Genomic DNA, 20,771 nt, shown 5'->3' on the forward strand with positions numbered 1-20,771 from the left:
CTTTGATCATATACTCTCGCATGTTGGGGAGATGAAAGTGGATTTATATCTGATAGTTTTCGGATGGTAGCTACCCTAATTTGGTGGTCTTTAGTCCAGAGTTCTTGTCTTGGGATCAGAGGTCTTAAATAACTCAATCTAGGATTTTAATTGGTTATTTGGTAACTATTTTCATCCTTAGAACCTTATTGCAGTTTCTAAGTTTGCCCTAGGGTTTCACTCCCTTAAGAATTCGTAACAGAAGCTTTTGTTCATTCCTCCTGCAATCCAAGAGCAAACTAAGTCCTTTGCAATCCTTGAATAGCTATGAGCATCGAATGTCATGTAGCAATTAGTCATTCTTTCTTGCGAGTACGATATTCGGGTTTTCTTAAATTGACATCGTGATGTATCCTAGTTTTTAAATGATATCCCTAAAGGTGTTATTGGGCTTATCATGGCTAGTTGCTAGGATAGAGACCCTGTGAGTGTATTTACTTGATACTAGGTCAATCCATGATCGTAGCAATAATTTAGCTTATTTACAATTAACCCTAAATAAGCCAATTTAAACCCTAGGTTTTGTTTTCCAATTTTTCTCTTGCAATTAAGTTTAACAATTTATATGCGCATCTTGAATCTATCCTTTTGGATGAACCCCTATCATGTAGTGCAATCGAAACTATCCATGATGCCATGCAAATCCAGATGCAAGTCTTTCGTGAGTTGATGATGCACTGTGGAACTTCTATTCTATGAAATTAATTTCAATGAACTTATCCAAATCATAAATTGTGACTCATATCTTTCTTTGTGCAAGGTACATGAATTCGTCATGCCTAATGTAAATGCAAGCCACATCTCCCTAATGGTTTATAGGATGTCATCGTTTTACATGGTCTTGCATATTTATATATATATTGGTAACCTGAGATGCACTCGCAAAAATTCATGCCTAATAATCATCTTAGTATTGCAACAACCCATGGATGCCTAATCAATTCTGGCAAATCATGATCATCATGAACTTGATTCAAGCCTTTACAACTACCTTTCTAGTTATGCAAATTTCATGATGCAAAATTACGAGTTCTTTCTAATGATGACTATGCTTTACTATTCTTTTCATAGGACTAGACACTCTAACGGTACCTAGTTTTGGAGTGTCAAATTAACATTTATACTTGATAACCCGTTCGTGTTAGCAGTGGCATCTTTGCCAGATCCTCCTTGCATGGTTGTGACCTTCCTAGTTACTTGGGAGTACTTGCACTTTTGGGCCATTTCAGAGCTTGGAATGCGGGCCTCTTCATCTCTCAGAGCACTCCTTTGTGCCAGAGTTTCCTACACTTTCCCTTGACTTTGGCAATCTGTTTGCCAACTAGAGGGCAGTTGATGGAGAGATCTCAGAAATAGCGATGGGGAGAGAGGGTACTTGAAACTCCTTCCAAGAGAGGAAATTCCCTTGATGCTCTTCTCTCTCTCTCTCTCTCTCTCTCTCTTGCTGTGAGGGTTCCCTTTACTCTCTCTCTTTCTCTCTCTCTCTCTCTCCTTTTACAATTTGGAAGGAGGGGGGAGAGAATAGCGTGTTGTCCCTTGTTTAAGGAGGGGGGATTTTTATAGGGAGGGGATATGGGTATTATTGGGGGGGAAAGGCACTGTGATAAGAAGGCCTTAGCTTCAGTCCATGGCCATTGTGATCATCGCCATGTAGCCCTACTAAGGAAAAAAGAAGGGATAGTGGGGGGGGGGGGGGGTGGAGGTTGCACAATGTGCCCCTCCCCCCATCAAAATCGTCATCCGTTCGTTGTTGCAGCTCCATCGCCCCACCACATCATCCTACCTTCTCCTAGTGTCGACAGCCACTACAACTCTGCCGTTATTGTCGTCTTCTTCACCCACTTCAACTAATATTACGGATCCCCTCGCTTTGCTAGCTAGTGGCATTGACAGAAAAAAAAAATCATTCAATTTAAAAGGGGGGTCTTACGGGGCCACAGGGGGGGATATATTACAATTAGTTGTCCCACAACTATTTATAGCATTAAGATCAAAATGGAGTACTCGGAGGCTGCACTTCTATGGAGTGGGATCTTACCTAAGGAGTATCCTAAGCACGCTAAGAGAATTACAAGTAGTAATAAAGGTGGGGTCAGGGCATGAAGAGAATTCCCTGGTGAAGTGGATTACGGTATCATACAAATTTCTGATGTGAAGATGAGGGCATGTAGTACAATGAAGATTATAGATTATTGAAAAATCATAGTGGTTGTGGATACTAGACTCAAAATTTGCTCCCACCCTTCAAGGGTAGGGCATAAAGTTTGGGTCATTCCAATCGAAGTTGAGAGTTGCAAAAGGCCATCTAAGTGTCCAAGTTGGTGTCACAGACCCTTCTTGTCCATTTAGGTTGGCATTCATAGCCAGGCACAGACCTTGGCATGTCAAATACCTTATTCTACCAAAATTTGGCATCTTCACTAGCCCGGAATGTGTTCTGCTCTGTCTCCTCCAGCCTTTTCTGTCCGAGCTTGCTTCCGATGTTAATCACCTCCTCCACCACCTTGATGGGAAAAACCCTACAGAAGGTGGTGGGGAAATGGAATTTAAAGTTGAAGGGGCTCTTGGAAATTTCTTGCCTGTCCCAGATTACAAGATCAACGTGGAAGCTTCCTAGGGCATCATCCTCGCATGGTGGGATAGGTGCATGGGGTGCCCTCACTCCCTTGGCATTCCACTTTCTCCTTGTCTCCTCCACCATTTGTTTTCTTCTTTCCCTCAATGCTGACTTTCTTTTTGTGGAGATGTCTACGTGTTGCTGCTCTTCAGGCCATGGGGAAGGAGGCAGTGGTACAAGCTATTCTTCATGTGGTCCCATTCCAAAGTTCACATACACCTCCCTCTCTTGAATTGGCTCCTACTGCTCTTCTTCGATGAACCCGAGTGCGTCCACTTCCTGCGAGGTTAGGCCTGCCAATAGAAAATAGTGGCATTGCTCTTCTAGGGTTGGGCCAACTCTGCTAGGTTGTGACGGCATCTGCAGTCCTGCTTTCAGTGCTCTACGAGCCATTCCCGATTTCCTTTTCATTGCCTCTATGGACTCTCCCTCCACTACCTGGGTAACATTCAATAGGGTATCCAGGAAACATTGTTGGGTTTTGAAGCTCACTTGGGCGACCTCCGCCCTGCTTTTAGCAAGTATTTTCTCTTTTTCAACTTGAGCGAGATGGTGTGCCAAGGCTTTGACTCTTTTTTCATTCTGGTTAGCCCATTCTTTTGCCCTCCTGTTCATATCTTTGAGAATTTCCCTCTGCCTCTGAGCTAGCACTGTCAGTCTTTGTTCTTGATCTTCCATTTTTGTCCTTAGCTTTTGTGGCTCTTCCTGTGCTGAGGCAGTCTCTTGGGCTAGTTTTTCCACCTCTCTTTTGTTCGTGAAAGCTCTTTCGTCCCTTACCTCCTCTAGTTCTTGTGTGGCTTTTAAAGTGATTTTCTCCATTTCAGCTTTGCAGATCTTCGTAGAGCCCCACAATCTCTTCATTGTGCCATCATAGGCATTGTATGGCCTCGATTTCTTCGTTCAAGCACACCTATCATTTGACTTCTGTCTCTTCCTTAGCTTGTAGCTTCTCCTTTATCTCATTGACTTCCCTTTGGGCCATAGTTATTTGGTGTGTTTTCTCCAACTAGGATATAGCCATGGCCTCTTTTTTGGCTCCTAGATTTGCTATCCTGATTTTTTTCTCCTCCTTGGCTTTCCCTAATTGTAAGAGAAGATCCTTGACATACTCGTTGTATTCTTCAGGTGGCCTATCCTGTCTGTTGCGGGGATAGAGGTTCTGGAGCATGCCACCTTTTGCCTCTTTGGGTCTTGCCTTGACTCAACGTCTGTTGCAGCCAACCTTTTGGTTCCTACCAGGGGGTTTCTTCTTCTGCTCCTTGGCCCATTTCTTTATTCACAAAGTACTGGACCCATGCCATTAAGTTCTTGGCATCCACTTGGGTCATAGAGTTGGGTGTGGACATGGCGATGGTGGTGGCGGGCGTCAGGAGAGTGGGAATGGGGGTGATTGGGGCCTTGTCGTTGCCTTCTTGCACTGCATGTGGCATGAACTTTGGCACTTGGGTGCTTGAGCTTGGCCCTTTGTCTCTGATTGGCCTTGTGGGTTCCGACTGGTCCTACCTGGACTACTGCTCAATGGACCTGCACGTTGCAAGGGCCATATGCCTTCCTCATTTTTTCTCAACTCCTCCTCCTCCTCTTCTTGCTCTCTTCTTCTTTTCTTCTTTGCCTTTTTGGACTCCCTGCAAGCCTTTTGCAAGTCCACCTTCTCTTGTTTCCTCCTCTCCTCTTCCTGCTTTTCTAGTGCAACTTTCTTCGTCACCTTCTTAGCCTTTTCCTGGCTAGTCTACTATTATTGTTCCCTATCTTCTTCTTCCTCACTTAGTGTCCTTTCACTGGACTACACCTCCTGCTCTTGGTGAGGTGGCAACATGCTTGGCATTTCATCCACTCCTTCTCCTACTTCTTCCTACTCTTTCCCCAAGGCTTCCCTGATGATCGTGGTGAGGACCCCATTGAATCCAATGGTCGAGGCCTTTGAAGATGAAGCTTTTATTTTAGCCTTGGTGGCAGGGGATTCCCCCCCCGACTGGATGTCCTCCCATTGCCAAAGCTTTTCCCGACATCTCAATGGTTTTCCTCAAAAAATTGTTGAGGTTCACCTCATCCAACGACCTTGCTACAATGCTCTCTAGCAAGGGGCATTAATGTGGCTCATGATGGTGTTGTACCTCTAACTAGAAAACAACGTGTGCACCATCTTCGCTTGGAGTTGGACTTTGGGATCTGGAATATCTACCAAGCTGATGCTGTCATTGATGTGGACCTTTACCTTGTCCATTCCTAGTAAGGCATATACATCTCTCTTTGGCTTCCTCTCTACTTTGTTTGCCAACACTCGATGAGTTTTCTCTCCCTCACACACAGTTAGGGTGCTGCGGTTCCTATGGAAAGTCCTAAAAAACTCTGCACAATGGATGTAGTCCACCCCCTGGCCTACTGCTTTCACGTATTTTTGTAGATTGCATTACTCGATGATTTGCCTCATAGCCCCATTCTTCAATGGCCACGTCTTCTAGGTTGAAGATATGCTAAAACTTAAACTGGTTGAAGGCTTGTGTTTCCACTGAAAGACCATACTTTGCATGTTCTTCTTCTGAAAAAGGCAAATTTCCAACCTTTTCTTGGCCTGCCATGACAGGTGTCTGTCATGAAACCATACTCAACATTAGTGTTATTGAGAATAATCACAACAAAAGGAAACAATTACATATTTGTTGAATTGAATTGCTTGAGTGCAAAAATCTACTTTTCTTCCAATTAGTGTGGTGCTTTCAAATTTTATTGACCTTTTTCGCACTCACAAGTTGTTCCATCCTACCAATGTGTGCCTTTTCTTTATTGTTTTCCTTGTGTGTTTGGTTTGATTTACCTTACTCTTATCTTTACCTTACCCTTCTTACCCTTATCCCCTTCCCCTTGGAATTGAGAAGAATCCTTCCTAGGATTGAAGGCAAGAGTGTAAAGGACGCACTCCGCATGGGTATAGTACATTACTTTCATATGGACCAAGCATAGAAGTTTGGATTATATTTCGTGTGAGCATACCGGTCCATGTTGAAAGGTCGGATGCCAAGCTGGGTGATGTAAGCAAGGAAATAGAGTAAGAAGTCGTCAAAATTTATGGAACTAGCAATGGGTAGCTCCTCCTTAGTAAGGATGCAATCTAAGTAGGGGTGTCCTTGAATATGTTCTTCCATGGGTCGATCATGAAGGGTCATTAATACCCTATAAGAGGTTGGAGCAACATAAGTTGGGTCATATTCCAATGTTTTAATTGCGTGTTGTTGCTCAGTATTTTTCATGACCTCACATCCCTCAAGCTCCCACTAGAGGCAAAGAGTGTACCATTTTTCAAGAAAGGGGAGTTGTTGGTCGCAAGTTGTTTCAAGTCTTCTATCTCTTGATCATTGACACAAGCTGCGCACTTGTCATATAAAGTGATGAGGCATTGTCACTGCGCTTGTTCGTGGGAAACCTCAGTGGCAATCAGCTCCGCAGTTGCTTCGAAAGCTTTGACAAACATGAATTGCATACATTAACAAAGAGAAGAAAACATGTCCTAGGCTGTATTTACAATCCAACAAATTTTTTTAAGCTTATGTAGTATTCTATACTAATGTGCACTCTGATACCAACTGTGAGATGTTTGCAAGGCTCAATTCCAAGGCGCATCTTGAGTAGTCCATCAATAGTTTTTCCAAATGATATCGCCTGATGCTCCCTTGGAGTATCACGAGGTTTGTCACTTAGACCGTACTAACTCTACATTGCAACGGAAGAGTTCTGCCTAACAAACCCACTAGGATTGACCTAAATTTTTGGGTTCCTAAAATCAATCGATCTCCTAACATCCAATTAGCAGCAGTAATTTCGAGTTCCCACTCCCTACAGGATTACTCAAATTGAAGCGCACATGCCATTGCACTTGGTTCAAAGAGAATGGGAGATGAAGGGGAGTGCGGTACGTCAACCCTCCTGCCCATAAGGCAAAATCACATTTTGGTCCCCCTAAAACAATGCAAGTCGATTCTACCTAGTGACTAGTTGGTCAATTTATGGTTTTCTAATTTCTATCGCCAATTTAGAAAAGCTCCCTGCGAACCGAGACCACCTTACCATTGGACGGACCTATCAAGGGTCGCGCCCACCCGCTTTCCTTTGATAATGGCATCATCTTTATTTTTTTAATTACCTTATAATGATGCAATAACAATCACACCATCGTGTAGCTCATAGCTTCACATAGCCAAGGTAGACCTTAACCTAAGGCAACCTTATAATCTAATGAGGATTCTCCTCCTCATAAAGAAGTGTTGAGCACATTTCTTTCAACTTTGTTATGCAAGACATGAATTTTTCATTTAGAGCTAACTTACCCAATATAAGTGATACCATTCCACAAACTATTAATGAAATATTCTTCTATTTCAATTTTCAGGATTTTTTGTAGGTAATACGATAGATTGGGAGGGCCTAATTTGTCCTTCACATTTTTAAGATTCCATCCAATATCTTCTTAGCATTGATCTATCCTAAGAATTAGCAAGTTTCCTTTAGTTGATGCTTAGTAAAAATACGGTGATGAGATGATTTATAGGGCTTTTAAATTGACTTTCACAAGCATTAATTCAATAGTTAACCTTGCCCTGTTTGACAATAGATATATCGAGTTATTTTATTTAACTAATCTCGAGTGCGCATATATTCCTTTACACATTTCATGCAATATCATCCTATAACTATTTCTATCATGATTCTACGGATCATAATCTCGACTAATCTAACTACAAATCATAGGTAGCAATTAATAGTTTATACATGTACTAATACCCTCTCTAGATGAAAGCTGTCATTTCATGTAAGTGTAAATATGAAAGCTAATATTTTATGTACTTAATTTTTATATGGATGTTGTCCATGCAATCTAACAAGTAGTTTTTGTACCATTTAATGCAAAAGCTAACATTTTATGTAAGATTTCAGCAAAAATCTTATTATTTTATGTGACGATATGAAAGTAATAGCCTATTTCTAAGTCGAGAATAACCTAGTTTGGCTTGACGACATTGGGAATTTCATCTTTGCTTGCACTCGTGTTCATTACACCTGATGTTCCATTGATAGTGGAAACTCTAGCAACCTCGGGCACTCCTATATTTCTGGCAATACTCGTTCTCTGATCGATTGCAGTGGATCTCAAAGTCTTTGCACCTCGTTGCTTTGGAACCATCGTTCGCGAGTGGGCTTGAGAGATAAAGAAGGAGGGATGAGCTTGGGATGGGAGATTAAATTCAACAAGAGTAAAATCTTATTGTGGCATTGTCTTCTTTTATCCAAGCCAATGTACTGTCACATGTTGTACTTGCATCTCAAAAGTCTATTCAAGCCAAAGAGACCCCTCATCCTATAGAAATCAAGACTAGTGGGAGAGAAAATAGTAGCCCTATACAAAAGAAGAGGAGTCCACCAAGGTCAATACCTCTATCAAAGAAAATACCATAAAAGAAATCTAAGAAATTGGTGGAACTTGAGCGAAGTATTAGTGTTGATTCTACGGAGTTCAAGGGCGAGTCAACTATTGAAGGAGAGGAACTCATAATGCTAGGTGGGGAGCTTGAATCAAGTATCTTACCTTGAGAGAAAAATATGCATAGAAGATATATAAAAGAACATAAGCTTGTCAGAGATAATTTCATCTCTCTTCCAATCAAGAAAATACATCGTGGTTCCATAGATGAGAATACTGCTTAGACCATTAGAAGTGCAAGAACCCATCAAAGGACATGTTAGTAACTTGAAGAGAAAATTGAAATTAAATCCTTATGCTACATTTGTTCCCTTGGTGGTTATGGTGAATCCTTACCAATGTTTAGAAAAAGAAAACTTTAACATGTCCAAAGTAGAGACATATGACTATTATGTCATAGGTGGCTCACACTTAAGAAGGTAGCTTTTATAAGAGTATCCTTATACACATCACTTTAATATGCTGAGTGTAAAGTGTATGCGAAATTGAGTTTTAAATAAGTGAAGCTTTTGGCTTGGGATCACAATAACGACTGATTTCAAGATAAAAATATTCTTCATTCAGAAGATAAGGTTTTTTCATATAAAATATGAGGAATATATGCAAAAGTATGGAAAGGTATATACGAATCTTAGAAGACTATGCTTATTAGAGGTTGGTGTGGTAATTGATGAGAATTTGAAGATAGAGGGTTTTTTGTAAGTATGATCTAATGTTCCAACTTGCATTTAGAATGGGCCAAATTTAGGATTTAAAGGATCAAATCTTCTACGTGTGGGAAGATTAGCAATTAAAAGGTTAGAAGTTAAAGAAGGCTCGAGATGATGCAAATGTTATTTTGAAGGAAAAGTCTATGCAGATATATGTGTCCCTTGAAGAGCTTGCTGATTATATGAAGTTGTTACCATGGCGCTCTCTTAAAGGAGTGAAAATGAGAGGGTTCTTATATCCACCTTATCTAGGGTAATAGCAAATAGACACTTCTTAGATGAGATGGTGAATGAGCTGAACTTGTAAGTGTAAGTACTGATATTTCTTATCTTGAAATATAACTTATTTGTAGTATATAAAGAGTAATAGTTTTCTTTTTTTATTAAAGAAACTGGTGAAAAGAAAAAGAAATGGAAAAGGACAAGCCAAATTGTAGGGTGATGATTGCCCTCCACAATTCTTGATTCATTTGGAGAGGGCAAAGCAAGAGAGATCATGGAAATTACTAAAGGAGCAATATGTAGCACAACCTGATGATGTGGAGATGCATTCTTTCTATCATCCACAATGTCCAATATAGGAGATGTGTTAGAAAGTTATTCATGGTGATGTGAATGACTTGGATAAATATGTAGATCCATATTACTTTACCCTTGCAATTGCATATATACCATATGGATTCAACATGCCATGATCTACTAATGATGATAAGGCTTTCACATTCAAAGAAGTCTTGTAGATGATAAAAGACTTTAAGAAAATAATAAATTCTCCATTGTTTAGATTTGATATCTTCCATAGTCCACACCAAGCTAGTAGTATGTCACTTGCTTTCAAAAATGAAGTACATGAAGTAGAATCTTTCATTTGGTATAGTTTCTTTACTCAAAACCCAAAATAATTTATAGTCTTGTAGATGTTGATGTTTTTATATGCTAAAGAAAAGTATATTTTTATGTAGAAAGAAGTCCAAAATTGACCACACACCTCAATTTTGATTCAAGAGTTGCTTTGAGATGATCCATGTAGTATACTGGGATAAAATAGAGAAGAAAATAGTCAAAGCACATGCAACTAAAACAAATATAGAGAACATATTTAGGTATCTAGCTATCACAACAAAATAGTTATGACCATGGAGAGGAAAACCAAAACAAACATGAAAATCTATCTATAAATATCACAAATTGTGATTTTATATAAAGGATAATATGGATATCAAAGGAATGCTACATGGCAGAGGCCTGCATAGATCACAAGACCAAAAAATAAGATGATTCGTGCTCCACAAATCCAAGTGCATGCCATAGATCCTTGCCATTTGAAAGCTCGTCTCGACACAAAGAAGCATCGAACGGACTCTGTAAAATGAACAACCAAACATTAGCACACTATACATAATGCATCATTAAAAAAGCTAGTGACTACCAACAAGAAAGAGGATTGACTTATTAGGTCGTTGCGTGCATACAATCTATTGATAAGTGCAGTGAGATCGTGTCTCTCTACATATCGAGTCTCCAAACTTGTGGGATCGCGGTTTATGATGGAGTGTTGCAAACAAAATAGAATAACATTGTTAGAAACATGATTGTTAGTACAAGTGATATTCCAAATAAGAAAGCGAGAATAACCAAAAGAAAACTTACAAAGTCCTCCAAATAAGTCCTGTGGTTGCCACTCCCCAGATGATGTGTATGACCCCTGCCTCCAATCATGTCCTCATTGCTTTCCACTACTGTCGCCATTGTCTTGGAGAATCTATGGCCTTCTCCCTCAGTCTCCACCAATCCTCTACATCTAGACACTTGGGCTTTGAGATGCCACTCTTGATTATCTTGTGTACATCTGATCATCTATGTGACGTGTATGCATGCATACACTCCATCATCCACCTAGTAGTGGAAAAAATCTTTGCTGCCATAGGTACTAGAAACTCTTCATGCAAAGATGCCACTACATAGTCCTTGCTCCCCTTGGGTATATTCTTCCAATGGTCCAAAATGTTGTTCCTAAATACTTGTTGGCACAGCTCCCTCATGTGAGACATCACCTGCCTCCCTCATCATTCATGATTACAACACCTTTCCTATCATCTATGAGGTATATGCACCCTACTAGGGTATGTTTAAGGTGTGTACTCTCCCACCTATGACCACATTCTTGGGGATAACCAGGAAACCCCTGTATGTCTGGCATACCTGTGGGGGTAGTGTCTCTCGAAGCAGCATCCATAGGGGTGCCACCTATGGGCAGCTAAGTGAAACCCATAGTCACAGGAGTAGATGTCCCTAGAGGTATGAAAAATCTTGGAGGTGACAAGTATCCACTAGATCAACAAGACGGAGACACTGTATCAGTGCCTTTACAACACCCACCTTCTTGAGCCACCCACTTTGGAACCGGTACGAGAGTAAAGAGTAGCAACCCTCTATGGAATTGATGCAGGCTCACAACATCCATATCTTTTCAGTACCTCGAGAGTACCCCCCAGAACCACTCTCTCTATTCGGGGCCAATCTAGAGCATTGACCTCATGTAAGCATTAGATCATACCAAAATAGATCTCATAGAAGGGCCTAATGATGTCCCTGTGAAAGCTTCTGGTTTGCCATATCTCTCAATCGGGCCATTTGATCTGGAGACATACGCGTGAATATCTCCTATAGCTCCTCATCCGTCATCCCTTGACTCATCGTACTCTCTAGATATTGTCAAAGGTAACCTACACAGACAGAAAATGATGCTACCATAATCAATATAAGGATTTAGATAAAGCACGATAATATAACTCTGAAAAAAAGGATGCTAATTAAAACACATATACTAAAGTACCCTTAAAAGTGAATCATCAATGAATTGACCAAGCTGATATAAATATGACCCAACCTATGTCCCATGTCAATCTCCTAGCATATCTTGGTGTACAATGGAAGCTCTATAGATAGGTCACCATAGAAAGAGGAGTCCACTTCATTCTCAAAAAATTATTGGCCTCCTGTCTCTTCGTCTACGTTACCCATGCATGTCTCCTCTACACGCCTCCAAGCCCTCTTCTCCCTCAACCCTCCATAATATCAACCCCTTCACCTGCATACTCTCCTCATCAATGGTGAGAACATTGCTTTCGTCATACATTCATGCACTATGAGAAGTTGATAGAACAACATACCACCATTGAGATTGTCAAGGATTCAGATAGAACATTACATGTTTAATATCACATATAAGAGTGAATCAACATTTGTGATTGTTTCATGTCGTGGAAAATTTTAAAAAATTAATCATGCACCTGTTCACAATGACCAAGCAAGAAAAATGTATCATGCAGATCTCTCCATTTTTTCTCAGAATCTATTTTCAGAAATCCAGATAGACCTCACCATCAAATAGTTGTCCCAGCTCCTTCTAATGTCACTTTAGACCACTGTACATCGAATACAATCATGGAGAAGCTATGGTAATCCATTGAGATAATACTTTGCAAGTTCCCAAAAGAGTCCATCTCATCTACTATGGTATTCAAATCCGTGGCCTACTGTCAGCTATCTTGCTCGAACTTTGCCATGACACCACAATCCATTATGGAGTACATTTTGTCGATGCACTCAACAAGGAAATGTTTTCTGCACATCCACGTCACACTATAGATTTTGTACTGTACATCAAAATGGTAAGATTATTTGTTGCACAAAAAATCTAGATACGATAGCAAATAAAGCATGCAGTAACCTTCAGACTACATCCCCTCAAGAATTCCTACACCTCGATAGAGACCTCTATCCCTTCACTAGAAGCTATGATCAAAGATCTATGTAACCACCACATAGACATAAAATCTGGCACCTCCTCCATGCCCTCAAGATATTGAATCAGTCGATGGTGTGTACTGCATCAAAATTTCAATCCTGCTTCTTTCAAGTATTTTCTGGTATGCTCGTACTTAGTGATCCACTCCTCTATGGATGTATGATGCAACATAAAAAAACAATTCACTTTCTCCTTCATGGCACCATCCATCCTTTTTTCTATCCCATTTCCAATCAGCACATCTCCGGTCAATCTATCATCATCCTTTATTGACCATAGCATACTGTTGTTTGAATCCACCATTAGTAGCTACTTTGAAATATCCACTAATGCCTTTGACACTAGCCAAAATTTGCCATGCTACCTTCTAACCGAGCTCATTGTTGCACAAAGCCCTTCACGGTTTTCATAAAGCACTCTAAGAAGAATATCTACTGTGTAAAACATGTACCAGGGGGTGAGTTTGTATTGTGAGCATGCTCATGGGTAGGTACTTCTCAAAGAGACAGACCATCTCCACGGCTCCCAGTTTTGCAGATTTAATAGAGGATATCTTGATCTCCTTCTGTGAGATCCATTGCACTAAATTTGACAACCTATAAATTGCCTCATGTATTTTTGGAGTGAGGCACCGCTGATTGCGATTGATAGTACAAACTATCACAAATGGAGAAGCATTACGAACATCGAGTAGATACTAAATAGCAAAATATTGAGGCTACTTGCAAGTAAGATCAAGACAAACCTAATATATCTTATGCCAATCATGGGATTTCAGCCCTGATAACTAGTTCTCTTTAGAGAAAGTAGACCTAAGGGAATGCATCATACTCACAAGGTACAGATAGACCTGATAATTTGCTTCAAAATGCACTCTTCTTTAGTGGAAAATACCCAAGGAGCACGAGGTAGTTGCAAGCGACCATCAAAGCACCTTCATCTGGCCTATCTCCTTCAAATCCATTCATGTCTCTACACTGTCTCTCTTTCCTGTGATGTGGTCCCATAATAAGCTACCTACATTCTTGAAAATATGCATGGGATCCAACAAATGGTTGGTAAGTGGGTCCAATTTGGAAACTCATAAAAAATCAAGAACCATAGCATTCCAATTGGATGTGACTCCTTGTGGACCATTTTCAACTCGTACCATCTTTGGGGATTCATTTGTGCTAGAGGTCGTTCAAGAAAACCTTGCCTCAATTCATGACCCTTTAGTAAGAAAGTGACGTGTCCTTGATATACCATCTTTTTCATGGTCCACAACCTTCGGGAGTCTACCTGTGGCCCACCCTCTTCCCGCAAAATCTTGATTTTTTCAACTAATGGACAAAGGTAGACGTCCATGTTCTTGACTTTGTAGCACGCAAGAATGAGGAAGCTAAGGATCAGGTGTCCTTTCTTCGTGGAAAGCTATGTTGGGATGTTGTAGTTAACAAGGACTATAGACCACACACTATAAAAAGTTGAGCGAATAACAAATGGATTCACGCCATCCATAGAAAGATTGAGCCAAAGATTCCTCGGCTCTCGTGCAAACCCTGGAAAGGTGGAGTCAATGTGGCTCCATGCATACAAATCTACTGATATTCGTTGGATCCCATCTATAGATCTATTTTGCGCATGCCACATTGTCAAGCTTGCCATACCCGACATACAAAATATATGATGTTTATACATGGCTCGGGTAAGTTATGAATATATGTATGCATCACGTGGGTTCAAAATAAGCTATTTTAAAAATACAATTTTTATACATTTTTTTACATATGGAAGGATGCAATATAAAGGGGTTATTTACATATTGAATAGAAAAAGGTTATGTTTTATTTATGAAAAATTCACAGATAAAGATATTTATAAATAGGCCTTGAACGCACGTGATGTAGAGGATATACATATATAACTTACCCGAGATACATGGTATAAGTGGAAAATGTCTAAGAACCTTCTGAGGGATGGTTTGCCCTTGTAAGTCTTGTCGATATCTATGAGCACCACTCTTCAGACATATCTCTATAGTTCTATAGTCTCCTCAAAATAGCACACAATTGTTAACACATGCATGGATGCTATTGTAGTCCATCCCAAGCTTTCATAACAGCAATTGTGCATCATCATGGGACTTAAGCATTGTGTTTTCAAGTGGCATTATATGATATTTTAGCAACCTACAAAAAAATTAGAAGATGCCCTAGAGAGCACAAGAAGTGTTTTATATATAATAGAGTTAAAAAAATCAACACAGCATAGAATGTACCTAAACAACTTGGTCACACTTGCATCGCTCCACTCGTACTTTGCCTACACACTTAGAAGCGCAAGAAGCATCTTCAGGTGAGATACTTGGCACCCATCATATGATGGTGTGGACACTTCCTCTCTTAGTGGATCAGATGACTCAACATCCATGGGCATTAATGCATCAATCATTGCCTCCATCTGAGGCTCCAAGATTAGAGAAAGGTTCGAAAGGCCTATTGTCTCCTCTAGTATCGAGGATGTAATCTACGGCATGCCCTCCAACTGGTGTATTGGCTCAGGCACTCCATCCATTGCATGCCCACGAACTCTCCTAATGGGTTGCAATATGTGCATTTCTTGGGATGAAGAGTCACCTCTCTGTATAAATTTCATGGACATGTCTAATATTTTTATATGTGACATTCAATTACTTTGCAAATTTAAAGCATGATTGATACACACTTTCCTTACCATCCTCAAAGTCTGAGATCGCCTGGTCAATAACCTCCGATTGAAACTTGCCAAAGCATTGTATATGTTCTATGGACAAGTGACACTTTTCTCCAATTGCTAGCTTGCATTAAGTGTAAGGACATGGAACATGTTGATTAAGATACGCCTCACGATCTTGGACATCACGACCATTATCGTTTTCCATTTGGTCTATGTTATGGTAAAAAATAGGTTTTTATTCTCCTCATTGGTGATCTTCCTCCATTTTAATCTCTACTCCTCTTTCTCTCCCTTTTTTTAAATTTATTTGCCTCCCTCCATCTCTCTTTGTCCATTCCTTTTCTCTCCATGTCTCTCTATCTGTCTCTATCCCCTCTCTATTTTTGGGCCCCAACCCTATTTCTCTCTCTTAATGTTTCTTTCTCCCCCATCTTCGCTCCCCCTCTCACTTCTTCTCTCTTTTTCTTTCCCTCCCTTCTTCTCTCTATTTTTTTCTCTCTTTTCCTCTCCATTGTCACTCAATGCACCTTGTTATAATCAAAATCAAATATAGAAAATAAAAAAATTATAAAACAAGGACATTGAAAGACCCTCTCTCCCCATCCCTCTTTATGTCTCTCTTTCCCCTCTCCCTTTATTTTTCTATCATTCCATTCTCTCATTGTTTTCATCAGTCTCTCTCCCTCTCTTTCCCCTCTCCCTTTATTTTTCTATCATTCCATTCTCTCATTGTTTTCATCTGTCTCTCTCACTCTCTATTTATTGTTCTCTATATCTCTCTTTTTTTCCCTCTTTCCATCCCTTTTTCTCCCCCCCCTCTCAAGAAAGAAGTGAGGCGAAAAAATGATATAATGCTCTCACACGTAAAAAGTGATGATGATATGTAGTGGCCAAAGAAAGTGAAGATGCTAGGGAGTTTGAGAAATGTCCAAGGCAAGCATGGATAAAATTGCAAACCAAACGGTCAAATCTTATGGGGGATTTTACATATGCTAACATGCTATCATATGTTACAGAACTTTACATGCATAAAGAGGTACAACCTATCAAATTTGATGTACATACACAACCATTTAGTGCTCTGTTCACTTTAGAAACATTGGAGGCAGCCCTCAACAAGATGGCTAATGGAAAAGCATGTGATACTTTGCAGTTGAATACGGAGATGTTGAAATGGACAACAAAGGAGACGAGACTGTTTATGTTGCATGTGATACATCATGATTTTGCATATGGTTTTCCCTAACAATGGCAGGAGAATTGGATACAACCGTTGTATAAGAGGAGATCACAATTTTCTCACAAACTATTGCACAATTATGATCAATTCAGCCATGGCAAATCTATTCAGTACTATCTTGGAAATGCAATTGAATAAATGGATACAGCCATGGCAAAACTATTCAGTACTATCTTGGAAATGCAATTGATTAAATGGATAGAAAGTAATAACAAACAAGCTTATGGACATACAGGTTTTCGTCGTGGTCATAACACCATAGACCATTTGGTTACTTTATGTGTGCTTATGGATGAGAGTCGGCTTGAGGGAGCAACCTTGTATTGCTATTCTGTGGATTTTAAGAAGGCTTTTGACATCATACCAAGAGTTGTCTTATGGAAATGAATGCAAGAATTAGGGGTCCCAAATGATCTATGCATGGGAATTTACAAGATATATCAACGAATGGTGTACTGCCTTAAAGGTTGCAACAAGCTGTCACAAGTATTTGGGAGTAACATGGGAGTTAGACAAGGTTGCCCGCTCTCCCCTACATTATTTGGTTTATGCATTGATAAGCTAGAGGAAATACTTCTCACGGCTATGAATGAAGAGGAAGCCAAAAGCCTGCATATGGTATGTTTGCCATCTTGCTCCTACTTTATGTAGATGATGTGGTCTTCTTTGCATATACTGGGGAATGTATGCAGCAATTCATTGGGATTCTTGAACGGTTTTGTGAAGATAGTGGTTTGGCGATGAATGTATCAAAAGCAAAGCTAATGGTTGTGCACACCAAGATATCAAAGACCCCACCAAAAGTACATTATGCGGGACAATCTATAGAGGTAGTATCTACTTTCAAATACTTGGGGATTGAGATACTTGCAGACCATAGATGGCATTCATGTGTGGAGCAGCGATTAGCGGCAGAGAAAAGCAAGTATTATCACTTTGAAAATGACTGCAATCGTACAGATACTAAATGCTGGAAAATATAATGTATGATTTTTGATGCATATGTTCTACAAACGGTATTATATGGAGTGAAAGTGTGGGGAGGGAGCATCTCCTCATCAACATGGAACAACATTGAAAAACTGCAAAAAGCTTTTATTCGTAGGCATTTGGGCATCAAAACCACACCATATGTACTTATGCTTTTGGAAACGGGCCGTCGGCCAATTGAGGTACATGCTATGATCCGAGTACTAAGATATGCCACCCGAGTACGTCAAATGGATGATAGTAGGCTCCCTAAACGGGCATGGGATGCTAGCACACACCTACAAAAAACATGGAAAAGTAAAGTGCTTTCAACAGGATGGGTGTTGGATATGCGAAAATGGTTTAAAGAGTGGGAAGTGGATAGATATCTAGATATGGCATCCGAAGATATATGCATGGACATATTTCAATTAGACCTCTTACAAGCATATCAAGAAAAACATCAAAGCAAGGGAGAAAATGGCAAACTTTCTTATTACAATAAGCATATCTATCCTTCATATTGGGAATCCTACATGCAGGCAGAGGCACACATACAACCATACATAGCCAACCCACTCTCAGTGGTATTTAGATGGAGTATTGCATGACTTCGAACTTGATCACACACTTTATTGATTGAGACAGGTGCATGGAGTGGACAGGCAAGAGAGACAAGGTTATGCAAGCTGTGTGGACTACAGAGTGTAAAATCAGAGGAGCACATGATTATGGCATGCCCAGCATATGCACACATACGGGTTGACTTTGATATCCCTTTACATGGGCCACTTCACCAGTTTTTGACCACTACTCCTATATTATCAAAGTTAGGGGCTCTTATCACCTGTATGTTATACTTTCGAGAGAACCACGCTGTATAGATCGTTCTTTCACCGTAGCTACCCCTTTCCTACCATGGGGAAGGAGAATCATTGTATATCTAGAAAGGTCCCATGGGTCATAATTTGGCCATCCGTGGATGATAGTAAACTACTCTACTCTCTCTCTTTTCTTTTAACTCTCCTTTCTCTCTTTACCTCACCCTTTTCTTCCACCTCTTCTTTCACTCTCCGTTTCTTTCTCTCTCCCCTCTCTTTCTTTCTCTCTTTCTCTTTATTTTTTCCCTCTATCTTTGTTTCTCTCCTGTCTCGTTGTTTCGCTCACTCATTCTCCTCTCTCCCTCCCTTCATATCTCATTTATCTCTTCCTCTCTCTCTTTGTTACCCTTCTCCCCTTTCTCTCTTCCTCTCCCTTTGGTTACCTTTCCTATTTTTCTCTCTCTCATTCTCTTTTCCCATTTTCTTTTTCTTCTCCCTCTCTCCTTTTCTCTCTTCCTCTCTCTCTTTCAATGCATCTCATTACAAAGAAAAACAAAGAAAAGAAAATAAGAAAACACAAAAACAAAGCAACAAGAGGCAATGTACATACCACAAAGACTTGAGAATGAATTCTTTTCCACCTCCTCTTCATGACGTCCCCTCTTTCTCCCTTGCACACTTCTTCCTCTTCTTTGTATACAGCGGCAGCTCGATGGCAGTGAGGAGGTCTCCTTCTCTCTCTTTCCCTCTTCCTCTCCCTCTCCCTCTCTCTCTCAAAGTGATGATCTCTCTCGCTCTCTCTTTTTCTCTCTCTCGAAAATGTTTGTGGCAAATGTCATGCTCAGGTTTTCGACCCTTTTTTTTTCTCAAACTGCTGTCGCTATTTGCATCACAAATAGTGTTGCTATTTGCATCGCTATATAAGTGTCACTCCCGAGGAGTCCATCTATAAGAAATCATCTATATAACATGCATTCAAAGGATATTAAGAAATACCCTTTCTTTACATGCTATAAGGCCTTAAAATGACCCCTTTTACTTTACTAGACTTATGATTTTTTTTAAATTGTAATTTAAAAACCCCTTTTGTAAATATAATACTATAAGTTTTACTGAATATAATACCCTTTCTTTTGAAATCACATGGTATCTTACATATTCTATAAGGTGGACTCCCTAGGGTGTCACTAAATTACACTAGTGACGCTATTTGTGACACAAATAGCAATGCTCATAGCAATGTAGCTATTTTGTGTCGCAAAATAGTTGTCGTTATCTTCCCATTCCCTTGTAGTGGGCCTCGTGGAATTCATACCTTGATTTTGTCAAGGGATAGAGTGAGAACTGTGTTTATGCTCTATTGTATTATTTTATTTGAAGCACCTTGATGTTTTTTTTTTGTTCATATTTATGTAGATCAATTCTCTCAAGTCACTTTTTCTTGCTTAAAAGGTCGCATGGCCATTGGCTAGTGTCGAAGGCATTAGTGCATATTTTAGAGTAGCTACTAATGGTGGATTCAAAGAATAGTATGCTATGGTCACTAAGGGATGATGATAGATTGACCGAAGATGTGATGGTTGGAAATGGGATAGAAAAAAGAATAGATGGTGCCATGAAGGAGAAAGTGAATTGTTTTTTTATGTTGCATCATGCATTCATACAGAAGTGGGTTGCTAGGTACGAGCATACTAGAAGTGACTCAAGAGCCATAAAAGAGATGTTTTTGGCAAAAAATGAAATGATCACAGATCAAGGAGCTGGAATTTTCCTAGATGCATTTCGATGCCAAGACTTCAACGCAAGTATCTGTTTGTTGATCGGATTCCATTTGACCCACAATTTAATGGCTATAGGGTTTGACGTTATGAAGCAACTAGTAGATCCCGAAGCTGAACAACACGTGATAGAGGCCAATGTAATAGATTTTGACACTACAAAGCTATGCCTTGAGTCAGATCATGAATCCGAGGTCATTGCTCCTTCATCCTTCTGAACCCACTTGTGGGAGAGTGTAAACACAAGAAAGTGAACCATTTTTTTAAAAAACTTGATTAAAAGAGCATGCAACTCAAGAAACATATCAAGAAATTGGGGGCACAATTTTTTTGGTACCCCATTTTTTCTCCTAGATTTGTGATCTAGTCACTCTCTACATCAGGTCTCCTCATTTTGGGATTGAGTTCCTACAATTATTCACCTCGTATCACTCTAGAGTTAGCAAGATTCGGTGTAAAGAATGAAAAGATCAGATTTCAATCTTTCTCTCTCACCATAAATGTGGTTCATATGGGCTGAGAGGATGAGGGGAAACTGATGTTCCTTCATTACGAAATGCAAGGATTGGATCAAGGAAGTGCAAAGGAGGCATTAGCGAATGTAAATGAGCATCAA

Source organism: Lygodium microphyllum, chromosome 20 (assembly GCF_053477565.2).
Source record: "Lygodium microphyllum isolate KBCC chromosome 20, Lygodium_microphyllum_v1.1.10, whole genome shotgun sequence".
NCBI classification, from domain to species: Eukaryota; Viridiplantae; Streptophyta; class Polypodiopsida; order Schizaeales; family Lygodiaceae; genus Lygodium; species Lygodium microphyllum.